This window comes from Tenrec ecaudatus, chromosome 3 (assembly GCF_050624435.1).
Source record: "Tenrec ecaudatus isolate mTenEca1 chromosome 3, mTenEca1.hap1, whole genome shotgun sequence".
NCBI classification, from domain to species: Eukaryota; Metazoa; Chordata; class Mammalia; order Afrosoricida; family Tenrecidae; genus Tenrec; species Tenrec ecaudatus.
In genome coordinates, this window is record NC_134532.1 from 183,184,938 (window position 1) to 183,199,096 (window position 14,159).

Here is a 14,159-nt window from a genome sequence, read left to right on the forward strand (position 1 = left end):
GACGGTGATAATGGCGGCCTTAAGCCAACTATGCCCGTACAAACTGAATGCATACTTGAATATACGAAAGTCCACTGAACTTTCAAAAGGTGAACTTCACATGTGAGCTATATCCCGAAACATCTAAAAAAAAAAAAGAGCCAAACTCTAAATCTGTACTTTCAATGGACAGTTGGACATCTCTTTCTGTCTAAAAGGAAATATTTTGTCTTACTGTTAATACTAGGTCTTCCTCTTGCCTTTTGTTCCTTTTACCAAACAAAAAGTCACCAAACTCACTGCCATGGAGTTGATTCTGATTCATAGTGACCCTGTAGGGCAAACTCTAGAACTACCCTTTTGGGTTTCTGAGACTGTAAATCTTTAGGGGATCGGACAACCTCATGCTTCTCCCTCGGAGCAGACTGATGGGTTCAATCCACTGACCTGGTGGTTGGCAGCTTGAGGTGTAGTCGACTACACTGTCAGGAAGGCCTCCCGATTTCCCAATCACTGAGGCTTAAAGCGTCAGTGCTGGCAATGACTAAACCTCCACTCGGTCTGTATTTTAGAACACGAAGAGCTCATTTAGTGTCTGCAGGGTCCAAACTCTTTTAATGTACTCTCTTGGCCGAGTTAGAGATTATGAACTTCACTTTACAGGTGACGAAATTGAGGCTTGAAGATCCCACTTCAAGTGTGCTGCAGAATGGAGATTTGTCCCCATGTCTGACTTCAGAGCACTACCTACAAAGCCCCTGGTCTCTCTCACATTCAACCAGCGGCCAATTCTAAAAGTTCCTTTCTCAGACTCTACATCCACCACCTTCGACCAGATCCTCATTAAGATCCATATGGACTGCTTGAGTATGTTCCAGGGTGTTCTGTCTACCCACTCTATTGCTCTTCCAGCTGACTTCTCTGTCCTTTCCCTCACAGCTCCATTCACCTCACGCTCCTACATGCACATCTGGAGTGGCTCTCTCCTTCCTATCGAGGGAGAGCTGAGCCTCTAAGTCCTCTCCAGCCAACCTCCAAGGTCCTTTGTGGTCTGACCCTAACATGATTTTCTAGGCGTATCTCCTGCAATGTCTGTCCCTAAACTTCAACAATACAATGTAAGTGTCCATTCCACGCCTGACACTTCCACTATAGAATCTTGGGTAGTCACTGGTTCAACGTGTGTGGTGTACACAATTAAGGCCCAGCTAAAATAACCTCCTCTCCCATTCGCTTTCTCCCAAGTAGACATAATGCTTTCATCTTCTGAAGTCCCAGAGTGCTTTGCCTCTCTCTCACCTTGGACAGTTCCCATCCACTTTGATTAGTTATGTTTTATGAAGAGTTTCGTTTCTTCCTCGTTTCCTTCTCACATTTTACATAGCATGTCATGGCACGTCTTACATGCAGTAAGTGACTCTACAAGTTTTCAGTCATTTTTGAAACTAAAAGACAAATTGAAATGACAGTAGGGAAAAATACTTATTTCCACACCTCCTATTCAAGAACTGTCTTACTACAGGTGGGTCCAAACCACCCTACACATTCTTTTCATCCTGGTTTACTGAGTTAGATTGTCCTTTTTTTAAAAAAAATTAAGTTGCCCATCAGACCTTCAATTCAGACATAATATTCCTATTAATAAGTCAACAATGAGAAAGGCAAAAATGTATACATCCTTCCTGCTAGTACATGTTTAAGATATTTAAACTTAACAAGGGGCCAACAGGAAGTCTAACCAAAGTCTACAAACTATTAAAGAGTGATACAAGGCCACCATACAGAAATGTCTGAATATAAACATCTTAATTCATAGAGACAGTTTTATAAAGTCACTGTAAGTCTGAATCTACTCAATGACAATATGTTCTTTTTTTTTCTCCTTGCATTTTAGCTCAGTGAGCCTTTCCTCCCTGTCTTGTTCAAAAGCGTAGTCAGGAAGAATGGGCCGAGGTAGAATTTTTTTAGGCTTGGGATTTTAGGATTGGGGTTTTACTAAGTGAGTTTGATGGAGTAGGAGGGTACACATGATCAGGGGTATACACGCAATGACTTTGTTCCCCATCTTCTTAATGTCAGTCTTAATAGAAACAAGTTCTGCCTTAGTCTCTCCTTTCCTGATTCCTGATTGTTCCTCCTATGTAGGTAGGTAGTGGGGTTAATGGGAAGGGATGGAATTGATGGAGGGCGTTTTATTTCTTGAGCAAATAATCAGAGAAACTGGATTATCTGAAGGATGCAGTATCAGGATGAGAGCAAGGTTTATTAACAACCTGTGATAAGCAGATGACACACATTTGCTTGCTGAAAGTGCTGACTTGAAGCCCTTGCTGATGAAGATCAAGGATTGTAGCCTTCCTTCAGGATGGCTTACAACTCAATGGAAGGAAAACCAAAGCCCTCACAACTGGTCCAATAGTTACCATCAAGATAAATGGAGAAAAGGTTGAAGTTGTCAACGATTTTTTCTTGCTTGGATCCACAATTAATTCTCATGGAAGCAGCAGTCAAAAGATCAAAAGACGCACTGTATTACACAAGACCTCTTGAAAGGGTCGGAAAGCAAAGAGGTTACTTTGAGAACCAAAGTATGCTTGACCCAAGCCAGGGTTTTCTCAGTCATCTCACAAACATGAAAATTAGACGCTGAATAAGGAAAACCAAAGAAAAATCGATGCATTCAAGCTATATTAAAACGCTATTATTGGCAAACAATTCTGAAAGTACCACGGGCTGTGAAAACGCAAACAAATCTGTCTTGAAAGAAGTACAACCAGAACAGAGGCAAAGATGGCGAGACTTCATCTCACGTACGTTGGACATGTTGTCAGGAGAGACCAGTCCCTGGGGAAGGGCACTGTGCTTGGTAGAGGGGCATCGGAGAGGAGGAAGGTCCTAGAGGAGATGCAGTACAGTGCCTGCAACAAAGGGCTCACACATAAAACAATGGTGACGATGGAGCAGGACCAGGCAGTGTTTCGTTCTGTCGGACATAGGGTCGCTATGATTCAGAACCGACTCCACTGCACCTGGCTCCACCACCACCACTCTTTCTCTTGGACCTAAGAGGTGCCAGGAGTTGCAACTGGCTGACTGGCACCTAAGCACAACTTGGAACGCTACTGTCCTTGGGAAGTTTATAGAAACGTGGTCAAGACCTCTCTGAGTCAGAATCAGTCCACAACAGGAAGTTGGCAAACTGGGACCCAGAGGCCAAATCTTGTCTGTTTGGACAAGTAAAGTTTTATTGAAACACAGCCATGTTCGCTCATGCGTGTATTCTCTAAGGCTTCCCTAGCACATAAAGAAAGAGTTGACCTTCTGCTAGAACCATGTTCACCCAAACCAACTCACACATTGCCATCGCATCCTTCCCGACTCCTGGCGACCCCAAAGCAAACTCACATCCACTCTGAGTCAGAACAGAACTGCTTCCAAGGGTTCCTGAGGGTGTACATCTGCACTGGAGCAGAAAGTCTCACCTTTTTCTGACAGGTGGGTTTGAACTGCTAGCCTTGGGGTTAGCTGCCCAACTCTGCTACCAGGGCTGAGCCAAAATCTAATCAAGATTCTAAGAACATAACCCACTATGCCATCATGGCTAAGATGTAATCAAGCTTTTAAAAATAAGCAGTTTAACTCAGCCTAACTGTGAATATAGTTGTGAATAAGTAGAGGCTTCCAACGGAAAACTGGGTTTTAGCTCTGGGTTGGAAGGTGACAGAGGAACCTGATAGTCCTCACCCACTTTTGAGGCTGAAAATGCCCTGTGCCAGTTCTCCTCAAGTACAGGGGGAGGGAGCGCAAACCTGCTGTTCCTTTCATCTTTGCAGGCAACCAGAAATCTGAAACCACCCCAAAAAACACACCCTCACTGCCTACTCATAGTGACCCTGTGGGCCAGGGTAGAAGTGCCTTCTTGCGTTTCTGAGTCTGTAACTCTTTATGGGAGTAGAAAGCCCTGTCTTTCTCCTGAGGAGCTGGCTGGTGATTTCTACTGAAAACCCTCTGTAAAAACCAGGCTAAGCTAATCCCACTAAACATATTTCCAGATCGTTCATACATTTTCAAAAGATTAGATTTAAAGTATCTGCTTGAACAAGTAAATCTATCAGAACATTATAAATTATTCTACTAGCCCCTTTTCAACATCAAATTGTTCCTAGTTCTTATACGATAGCTTTCCAACTGTTAACATGTCCATATTATATTCTTTCCATTCGGGGTGTGATGATAACAGGAGAAATGGCATTTTGGGGACTGTTCCCTTTGGCCTCAAATTTTTAGAATAGCGGGCTGTGGGCGAGCAGTGACAAGACTGTGTCTGGCCAGGCCACAGCCCTGGAAGGTGTTGTGTTTCTGGGGCCCCTCGGGTCTGGTCAGACTTCTCGGAGTTTTGGTTGGCAGTGCTCGTTACGGCAGCCCCATCCCCAGGATTTGATGCCGGTACATGCTCAACCCACAGAAAGGGGAGGCTTCCTCAGTAAACATCACAGGCAGGAGAAGGGGGCAGCGGATAAAGCAGTCTTTGTGGGGTTGGGAGCAAGTTAGTTTTTCATAAGTAAACTCATCACCTAAATCGCTCCCAGAAATATGCTCAGTAGTAAAGCGGCAGCATCACAGCTCCAAAAAGAAGTCTGAAAACCAAAACGTGGTCCTCAGCCTTCAGAAGAGGAAAAGGCGGTTTAAGGAGCTAACGTGAGACCGTTAAATAATGATGCGACAGAGCCTCGCAAAGGAGCACGTGCAAAGAAGGCCCGGCACACTCGATATTCTGATGACATGTGTGTGAAGGAACTGACAGGAGGGAGGGCTGGGATTCTGAGGTGCAAAGAGTCCAGGCTTGTAGGCCAACAGCTGTGGCCTCTGGTCCCACCACCCCTTGGTGAGCATACAACCCATCCATTCCCACTGGGCTTCCCTGTGTCATCCTGTGGAAAGCAAGGCTATGGGATGGAATGACCGAAAGTTCTGGTTCCCGAACACCAGTCCAGTCCATGGTGGCAGAGAACAAGGACAGGATAGCCAGTTTTTCATAAATCTGCATTTATTCCATGCAAAGGACTGCCTGCACCTTGAAGAGAGCCTCTGTGCTTTGCTGGATCTTAAAATGTCATTTATGAAATAGTGGGGGAACTGGATGGATTCTTTTAATGGGCTTCCTTGGGGGAGCAAAACTTGGGTAGTACCATGCCCTGTGCGGAATCATCTTCCTGGATTAAAAAGGGGGCTGCCTGCGAAGGGGCAGGACAGCCGAGCTGCAGTAGGTTGTCTGCATGCATAGCAAGGCTTCCCAAGTGCAGACACCCAGCCCCAGGCACTTTTGCCTCCTGCCAGGAATTCTCCTCTCCAACCTAGGTGGGACCTCTTTGCTCCCTTGTTTGGGCTTCATATTCCAATCCCAACCTCTGTGCCCATCCTGCAATGCAGGCTACCCTCTTGTCTGACGCAGCTTTTCCTCACTTCCGCACCCAAACCAGTTGTCCGGTCAAGTTCCATTCATGGTGGCTTCACATGCTTTTGAAAGTAGATTGCAAAAAACCCAACCCAACACTGCCATCAAGCCAAGGCCAGCTCACAACCACCATATGGGACAGGGTAGAACTGCCCCTGTAGGTTTCTGAAATTGCTGTTCTTTACTGGAGTAGAAAAAGCCCGTCTGGCCCGCACAAAGCAGCTAGGGGTTTCAAACTGGTAGCAGCTGAATGCGTCAGCACAGTGCCACCAGGGCTCCCCTTGAGAGCGGATAGCTTTTCTTCCAAGACGCTTCCCAGGGGTTTGCACGGCCAACCTTCCGGGTAGTGATTGAGTACTTGATCAACTGCCCCATTCAGGGACTCCGCATCACCTTTTTCCTTGAAGACCCTCACACCTCAGCTTTGCTTCCGCTGCTGTTTCTGCCTGGCTGCTCAAGCCTCCAAATGCCTGGCCAGCTTCCCTTCCTTTCTTGGTGTCCAATCACCTTTGATTCTGAAATTCCCCAGTCTGCCCTGCTCCTTCCGAAGAATTCATGGCTCCCTCTTTATGTGGCTTGTGATGCTTTGCCTGGATCTCCACCATGGCTTTTCTTCTTTTTTAAAAAGAAGAAAATATATACAGAGCAAAAGGCTCCCTCTCAACCATTTCCATATGTACAGCCACACCGGTTCCACTCCTCACAATGGAGTTGCCATTATCGCCATCTACTTCCCTGGTCTCACCACCACGGGCTGAGCCTCTCCACCCCTAAACTTCTCACCTGGGCTCTGGGCTTAACAGTTGACTGTTCACTCTCCTATGGTGCTTCTCAGGAGGATTTAAAAGCTCACACCAGACACACTTAACTCATTTAGCTCAACCCTTGTTGAGTTCAGAGATGACTTCAGGGGCAACATCTATTCATGCTCAAACGCGTTCTCAGACTGATAGTTTCGGGGGCTCCCCTCGTCTTCAGGGTCCCAGTGAAGTCTGGATTCTATAAAAATTTGGAATTCTGTTCCGTATTTTATCCCATTGCTCAGGATTGATTCACAGGTTCCTTGATCAGAGCCTTCAGGGCGCCATTCTGGTCTCATGGAGAAGGCGGCAGTAGTTCATCGTGGCCTGCAGTCTTTGCAGTGCAGTTCCTTCTCCGTTTCCTGGGCTTACCTCATCCACTGCTCCAACAGACTAGGGATCTGGGGTTGTCTCTTGGATGGCCACTAGCAAGCTTTTAGGATGCCAAAGACTACTCACTGAACTTGGGAGTGGAAAATAATCCAAAAATACAGTCTGTGCCAACTGACTGGACAATCCCACAAAGCCATGCCCTGTCTATACCTTCAAAATAACAGAACTCATCTCATGTTTAAATGTATTTTAGTAACAACACCCCCCCAACACACACACACACACACACAAACACTTTTTCTTTTTGGTGGTTGCGACTGGTATACAAGTACTACTGCATTTATAAGAAGCACTTCCTTTCTTTCCTCTAAGGCTGAGACCAGCTAATACCTGCCTGGTCTCCGGCTCTCAAATATTTGCTGAACTGAAATACAATGTTTTATATTGATTGAAGAGAAGCCATTTTTGATAAAAAGCTCCGTGTTGAAAACTAATTGTTACACCTATGGTCTGAATCCTTAAGTTTCTTTAAGACCCCCTCCTACCCTCAAATTCCTTCTAGACTAGCTCACTTGTGCCTCAAATTTCAGCAGTTGGGTTTCATTCCTGTGCTTAAAGCCTCCAATGTTAGAAGTTTATCAGATTTGTTCTGAGCTGGGGTTTTGATGGGCCGGAGAAGGGGGAACAGAAAAAGGGGAAAAGCAAGGGGTGGCTTAGAAATGGGGCGGAAAGAACTCTTTGAAGAGAAACCTGTCTCCTGAGTTACCTCAGGTTGGTGGGGGTCTTGGGGTCCAAGACAGCATTCAATATTTCAAAAGCCACTGATTCGGAGATACTTTGGATGGGGATTTCAGTGAGCTCACTGGGGATCAGTACACCCCCAAATACCTAACCTGGTGCCGGTTGTTACAGTGGAGGGCTCCCTCTGGGTGGGTCTGAACTGCCAACCTTTATTTAGGTCAGGAAACCCACTCAAACATAGGGCCATCTAGTGGACTGTGACACTCCGTAGCGTGTCCGGAACTGTAACTGTACAGGAGCAAACAACCTCATCTATCTCCCATGGATGGGCTGGTGGGTGAACGATCAACCTTGCAGCTCAATGGCTAACCTATCAAGTTTCGGTGAAAATCGTTTGGCTCACACTGGGCCCATTGGGCTCAGTAGGAAGGACAGCGCCCTCCTTGCCTCTAAGGAGATGGCCTCCTATCCTAGGACGCTGGAGCTCCTGAGAGGAGATGGCTGGAAATACTCACCAGATCCGGGGATGAAGCGGGGGATGAGGGGGTGGTTGGAAAGGTGGGCTTGGGAGGAAGGACCAGAGAGAGGGGTGTGGGATAACCTGAGACTGCGGTGGTACCAGGTGTTAGGGGGTTAGCTGGGCTGGGCAGGGCCGGCAGGGCGTGGGCCTGCGCGGGGTGGGGTGGGGTGGCGTGGAGGGTGGCAAGCTTGGGTGGGAGGTCCAGGCCCGGGCTCCGAGTCCTCAGCCGGAGGGGGCAGGCACTCCCGGGATGGAGGATCCGCTCCATCCGGGCCTGGGCCGCGGGCACTCTGCTGCAGCCTGTCCCTGCCTTGGACCGCGGGCCCCGAGGAAACTTTTTTAGACTTGCTTGGCGCCGAGACGGGCTACAGTTGCAGGCAGGCTCCGCGGCGAGCCGGGTGCGGACTTGCGCGGGCCGAGGGGGCAGACCCGGAGCGCGGGCGTGTGGGTGTGTGCATGAGCGTGGACCCGGAGCGACACACACTCACACACACACACTCACACGCCCGCACCCACGCAGGGCCCTCGGCCGCGCCTCTCCGGACCTTCACCCCGCGCCGGGTCCTCCCGGGCCCCGCCGAGGGCTTCTCCCGGTTCTCACGACCGACGCGGGCCGGGTCCGCGGGCCCGGGACAAGGGGCGACGTCGAGGTCTGGCCCCCACTCATCCCGCCGCCCGCCCGGGGGAGAGAACGGGGAGGGGTGCGGGGCTCTTACCGCTCTGGCCGCCGAGTGCGCGCGGGAGCGCCCTGCGGGTCCCGCCCCGCCACGTCTGCAGGGCCGGCGGGGACGCGGCCGGAGGGCGGGGCGGGGCCGGGGGGGGTCGGCCCTCGAAACCACGCCCCTTCGAAAAGCCCCGCCCCTTATGCGCCCCGCCCCCGCCGAGGGGCGCCGCCGAGGCGCCGTCGGCCGCGGGCGAGCTGAGGTGAGCCTGCCCTGCCCTCGCCCCTTCCCGACCCTCTTGGAAACCCTTGCCAGTTCCGTGCCCCGGGCTCGGGAGGTTCGGGGTTCCCTGCAGCCCCTTCCTGGTTTAGAAGCACCGGCTGAACCCCGCCGGCCGTTCTCCCGGGCCAGGTCGCGCCAGGGCCGCGAGTTTGCGGCCGGGCGTGCGGCTCTGGACTTGGCTCCCCCTCGCTCCGTGCCCGTCGAGTCGGATCTTTAAAACGAAACCACACCGATGTTCACGAGGACACTTTCTGGAAGGCCAGCCTGGAGGTGCGGCTCGGCCCTGAAGCGCGTGGGCGCTGCCCAGGAATTCCACGACAGCCGGGCTCCTAGGGCGTCGTGCGTGCGCATAGGTGGGTGCGGAGCCGCTTGGTGTCGTTGCTCAGCCAGGGGACGCCGGAAACAGTGCAAAGTCACAATAAAGTTAGACGCAGCCCGTCGGGTATGCTCGTGAGCATTTACAATGGTACCTGTGCATCCGGATTTGCTGGCATGCAGGTAGTTCAGAGGAGGGACCTGTAAGCTTATAAAACATGGAAGTAATTCTGAGTGTCTGTGTATATAGATATGTTCCTATATTTTTTGCAGAAATACTTCTTGACATATGAGACATACGTATTTATATAAAAGTTAGTGGAAATAGCATTAATTAAAACGTTTGGGTTTTTTTCCTGAGTACTGAGGTCAATTTCCCCGCTTCTCCCCTCCACACCCTCTTCTCTTTAGAATAGTCTAAATGCAGCACATGCCGATTGCAATACTTGAAAATTAAAGAAAAAATGGAAAGGAAATATAATGGTCTTACTCTTTCCTCTTCAATATCATCCAGATAGTCAATAGTGTATGATTCCTACCACAAACCAAAAAACTTGCACTCACCGTGTCAATTCCAATTCATAAAAACTCACTGCCACCAAGTCCATTTCAACTCACAGTCATGCTATAGGGATTTCTATAGGGAAAGGAACCAAGGGCCTCCTTTTTCTCCCAAGGAACAGCAGTGAGTTTGAACCAATAACCTTGCCGTTAGCAGCCCCGGGACTATCCGGCAGCACAATTTTTTCCTTAAATCTCATATTCATATAAATTCATATGCACACATACCATTCTTTTGGTTTGCATTTTATGCAAACAAGACTTTGACATATTTTGTCATTTGCTTTGCCATACTTATTATATGCTAGAATCATCTTCCTTGATGAGTAACATATCAATCAAAATCCTTCTAAGAAACCCCAAACTTAACCAATTGCCCTTGAGATGTTTCTAACTCACAGTGACCATATGTGTTACAGAATAGATTGGTTCTGTCGCGTTTTCTTGGCTGTCATGTTTGTGAAAACAGATGACTGGGCTTTCTCTTCCTGTTGTGTGGGTTTGTCCACGTTAAGGGTAGTCTAGTCGTTGAGCAGACACTGTTTTCTTTACCCAGAGACCTATTCATCGCCTGTTACTGTTATTGGTAGATACTGCTGAGTCCATCTGGACTCAAAGCCGATAACAGAATGAAACACTGTCTGGGCCTGCCCCATCCTCACAATCTTTGCTGTGCTTGAGCCCATTGTTGCAGCCACTGCGCCGATCCATCTCCTTGTGGTCTTCCTCTGTATTCTTCTAATACTTACACTCACCTTCATAATGTGCTTGTACCACAGTACATTCAGTCATCCCCTCATGGATGGACATCCGGCCATTCCCAGTACATGTTCCCTAATTTCCATACCGTATAAAAATATTTAAACAAATAAACATTTATTACGTTGATAGCGGAAACCTAGAAAATTATTTTAATGGGAGGGTAGAGAAGGGGTGAATGGAAATTGCTTTTATTTGAGATCTACCCTTTTGATTTAAACCTGACAGAGTTCCCAGCACTCAAATGAATACTTTTGTCTCTCTACCTCGGTTTTTTCAACTTCTAAAATAAGAGAGCATCGCCTTGCTCCATTCCTTCCAGTGCTGAAATTCTGCTATCACCTTGTGTTTTAGGTGTTGCAGGTGTGTTTGGTTTATTATTAAGAGAGAAAGAAATTCCTTGCTTGTAACCTCTATGCCTGAGAGCTCACAGCCTAGTAGGCTCTGGACAGAATCAACCCCTCCTTTCTATGCTGTGGGTGGTGATAGACCAGCCAGACATTCTTTTCTGAAGGGCTGCTTTCCTTTTTTTCCTTGACCCAAACCACATCTATCTCATTAAAGAAAAACACACCCATATTCCACCAAGTGATCCTGGCGACATGCTTGGTTTTCTTTCCCCTAATTAAAATGAAGCACTGATACCCAAATGCAGCTGTTTCAGTCGGTTGTGGGAAGCCGCAGCTCTCGCCGCCATTACAAGATGGCGCCGGGCAGTCAGGACGGTGGCCCAGTTAAGTGGTAAACAACCACTTAGAGCATGCGCACTGCTTAGATGATGTAGTCATAACTCCACCCTGGAGTATGCTAATAAGGGTTCTGGCAAACGCACCAATCAATGCACAGCACGTCCCCATAGAGCGCATATAAGCAGCAGTAGTTTGGGGCTTTGGGGTCTTTTTCCGCATCTGCAAATCGAACCCGCATTAAACGCCTGTGGAAGAATCCTGTTGTGGCGCGTCCTTCTTGCTGGCGAGACTGAGCGTGCGACAGTCGGTTTTAATTTATTTATTAAATTAGTTTTTTAGATTCAGGAGTATTTCGAACATTTGTGAAAGTTGAGACTGCTGTAGCCAATAGTCATTAGTGTAAAAAGGGGTAGAAGAGGCTATGACAGTTCACGCCTTTGAAATAGTTTGTGCTGTTTTGCATTTATTTTAGAATTTTCTTCTTGTTTACGCTTTTGTGATAAGTTGGGCGAAGGTTGACAGAGAAGATCTTCCGTCCTACATGCTGTAATTAAGTCACGGTTTGTTTCACCTCCTTGATTTGCAGTGCCTAATGAATATGACATAATTTCTCCTAGTACCTTTCTGTGTTTCCTGATTCTACCCTTCCTTTACTAACCCTTCTGAACTGTGTCCTTGGGCAAGTACTGCCCCCTTCATCTCAACTGGTTGGTTATTCTAAGGTGCGTGTACCTCACTAGTGTTACTGTTCCCCTGATAAACCTGTCTAGTTTGGCTGAAAATTGAGCCTGGGAATGAGTTCAGTTCTAGAACTGAAAGTCACCAAGGCCATAGTTTAGAGAGGTCTACCTATGTCTTCCCAACCAGTAAGCCTGGTATTTATCATTCTGTTCCATATTTTTCTCCCACTCTATCCACCACCTTCTGATGTCATACCTTTCAGAACAGTGTTTGAATTCTGGCTGTATGGTGGTGTAGTGGTTACTTGTTGAACTGCTACCATATGGTCGGCAGTTGGAAACCACCAGCACCTCAGTGGGAGAAAAGCCGGGCTTCTTAACAGTTACGCTCTCAGAAACCCACAAGGAGGTGCTATGAGTCAACACTGACTCAATAGTAGTGAGTTCTGTTGTGTTTCATTTTGGGCTTGGGTTGTGGAAACTGGTGTGTGTGTAGTCCATTAGTCCCCTGGACGATGTGTCCATGGGTCTTTTGATTTTCATTACCCTTTTCCTCCACTTTATATGGTTGCGCATGAGCTTTTAAGACACCCAGTAATACTTTCATTAATTTGTTTGTTTATTAGTTCCCATCCTTCTACCCACCCAGTCACCATCAATGTATACTTCCTTTGATGTGAAAACCTTTTTTTTCCTCTTGTAATTGTGGTCTCATACAGTATGTGTCATTATGAGATTGACTAATTTTGTGGAGCATAATGTCTTCCAAATTCATCCATGATGTTAGATGTGTGACCGTTTCATAGTTGCTTTTCATAGCTATACAGTGTTCCACACAATGTACGGCGTTAACGCACTTTACAGTATGCCCATTCCTCCACAGGTGGGGACTTTTGGTGATTTCCATCTTTTTGCTGTTGGGGATGTACTATGATAAGCATTATTGTGCATATATCTGTTTGCATTTTTGTGCTTTACTTCTTTGGTGTATATACTGAGTAGACAGATTGCTGGGCCTTTTGCTGTTTCTCCACCACAATGGGGTAGTTGCATATTGCTGTCATGCCAGGGACTATGCCACTTGTATTTCAAATACCAGCGGGGTCACCCAAAATGATCAGGTTTCAGCAGCTTCCAGGCTAAGAACAGACTACAAGGAATGAATAGGCTGTCCACTTCAGAGGAATTCGCCAATGAAAACCTTTTCGATAGCATTGAAACATTGTCATTGCTGAAACTTCATAAAAAGAAGCAGAATATTATCTGAGATTGTGCCCAAAGATGAGCCCCTTAGATTGGAAGACACTCAGTATATGACTAAGGAAGAACTACCTTAAAAAAAAGAAAAGAAAGCCCTCCTTTTTCAAAGTACAGTTGACAATAGTAACATGGATGGAGTAAAACCTGGGAGTAAAGCCTTTGGGACCTTCATGTGTTAATGGGTCACAACTCAAAATGAGAAGAAATAGCTACAAACATCGATTAAGGATTGGAGCTTGGAATATAAGAAGTATGAATCAAAGAAAGTTGGAACTCCTCAAAAATGAAAATGAAACACATAATGATTGATATCCTCAACATTAGTGAGTTGAAATGGATGGCTACTGGCCATTTTGAATCAGAAAATCCTATGGTTTACTGTGCCAGGAATGGCAGATTCGAGAGAAATGATGTTGCATTCATCATCAAAATGGACTTTTCAAGATATGTGTTGAAGTGTAGTGCTGTCTATGATAACGGCTTCAAGGAAATCCAATCACTACTACAATTATTCATATTTATGCACCAACCACTGAAGCTAGTGATTTAGGAAGTGAAGAATTGTACCAACATCTTTAGTCTGAAATTGATCCAACATGTCAATCAAAATACATTGATAATTATTGGCAATTCTAATGCAAAAGCTGGAGGGGGAGGAAAGAATAGTAGTTGGAAAATAAGTTCTTGAATGATACAAATAAAGCTAGAGATTGCATGATAGAATTTTGAAAGACCAGTCCTTAGTCATCTCAAATGCCTTTTTCCAACCACACAAATAGTGACAGTATACATAAGAATCTCCAGATGGAATACACAGAAATCAAATGGACAACAGAGAAACTCAATACAAGCAACTAAAACCAGGACAGGAACCAACTGTGGAACAGACCAGCAACTGCTCATCTGTAAGTTCAAGTTGAAGCTGAAAAAAATTCAAACAAGTTGATGAGAACCAAAACATAACCTTGAGTCCATCCCACTTGAATTTTAAGAACATCTCAAGAACACATTTGCTGTATTGAACACTAATGGCAGAAGACCCAATGAGCTGTGGAATGACATCATTCATGATGAAAGCAATAAGTCATTAAAAAGGCAAAAAAGAAAAGATCAAAGTAGTCAG

General features: G+C 46.6%; 3 protein-coding genes across 6 annotated transcripts in view; 2 read left to right on the forward strand and 1 right to left on the reverse strand.

The window, feature by feature from the left end:
• Window positions 1–8,684, reverse strand: part of FAM114A1 (family with sequence similarity 114 member A1) — an 81,518-nt gene extending 72,834 nt beyond the window's left edge. For both annotated transcript variants that reach the window (XM_075544438.1, XM_075544437.1), the window contains exon 1: window positions 8,545–8,684. The gene's annotated coding sequence lies outside the window, so the exon portion shown is untranslated. The remainder of the gene's footprint in view (window positions 1–8,544) is intronic.
• LOC142442938 (toll-like receptor 6) overlaps window positions 8,665–14,159 on the forward strand; it is a 35,894-nt gene continuing 30,399 nt past the window's right edge. Inside the window, exon 1 of one of the 2 annotated variants that reach the window (XM_075544434.1) lies at window positions 8,665–8,752. The gene's annotated coding sequence lies outside the window, so the exon portion shown is untranslated. Of the gene's footprint in view, window positions 8,753–8,989; window positions 9,126–14,159 lie in introns of those variants that run through there. The other variant, XM_075544433.1, reaches the window with a different exon arrangement.
• The window catches only part of LOC142442940 (toll-like receptor 1), a 68,590-nt gene continuing 63,137 nt past the window's right edge, over window positions 8,707–14,159 (forward strand). The window contains exon 1 of one of the 2 annotated variants that reach the window (XM_075544436.1): window positions 8,707–8,752. The gene's annotated coding sequence lies outside the window, so the exon portion shown is untranslated. Of the gene's footprint in view, window positions 8,753–8,988; window positions 9,126–14,159 lie in introns of those variants that run through there. The other variant, XM_075544435.1, reaches the window with a different exon arrangement.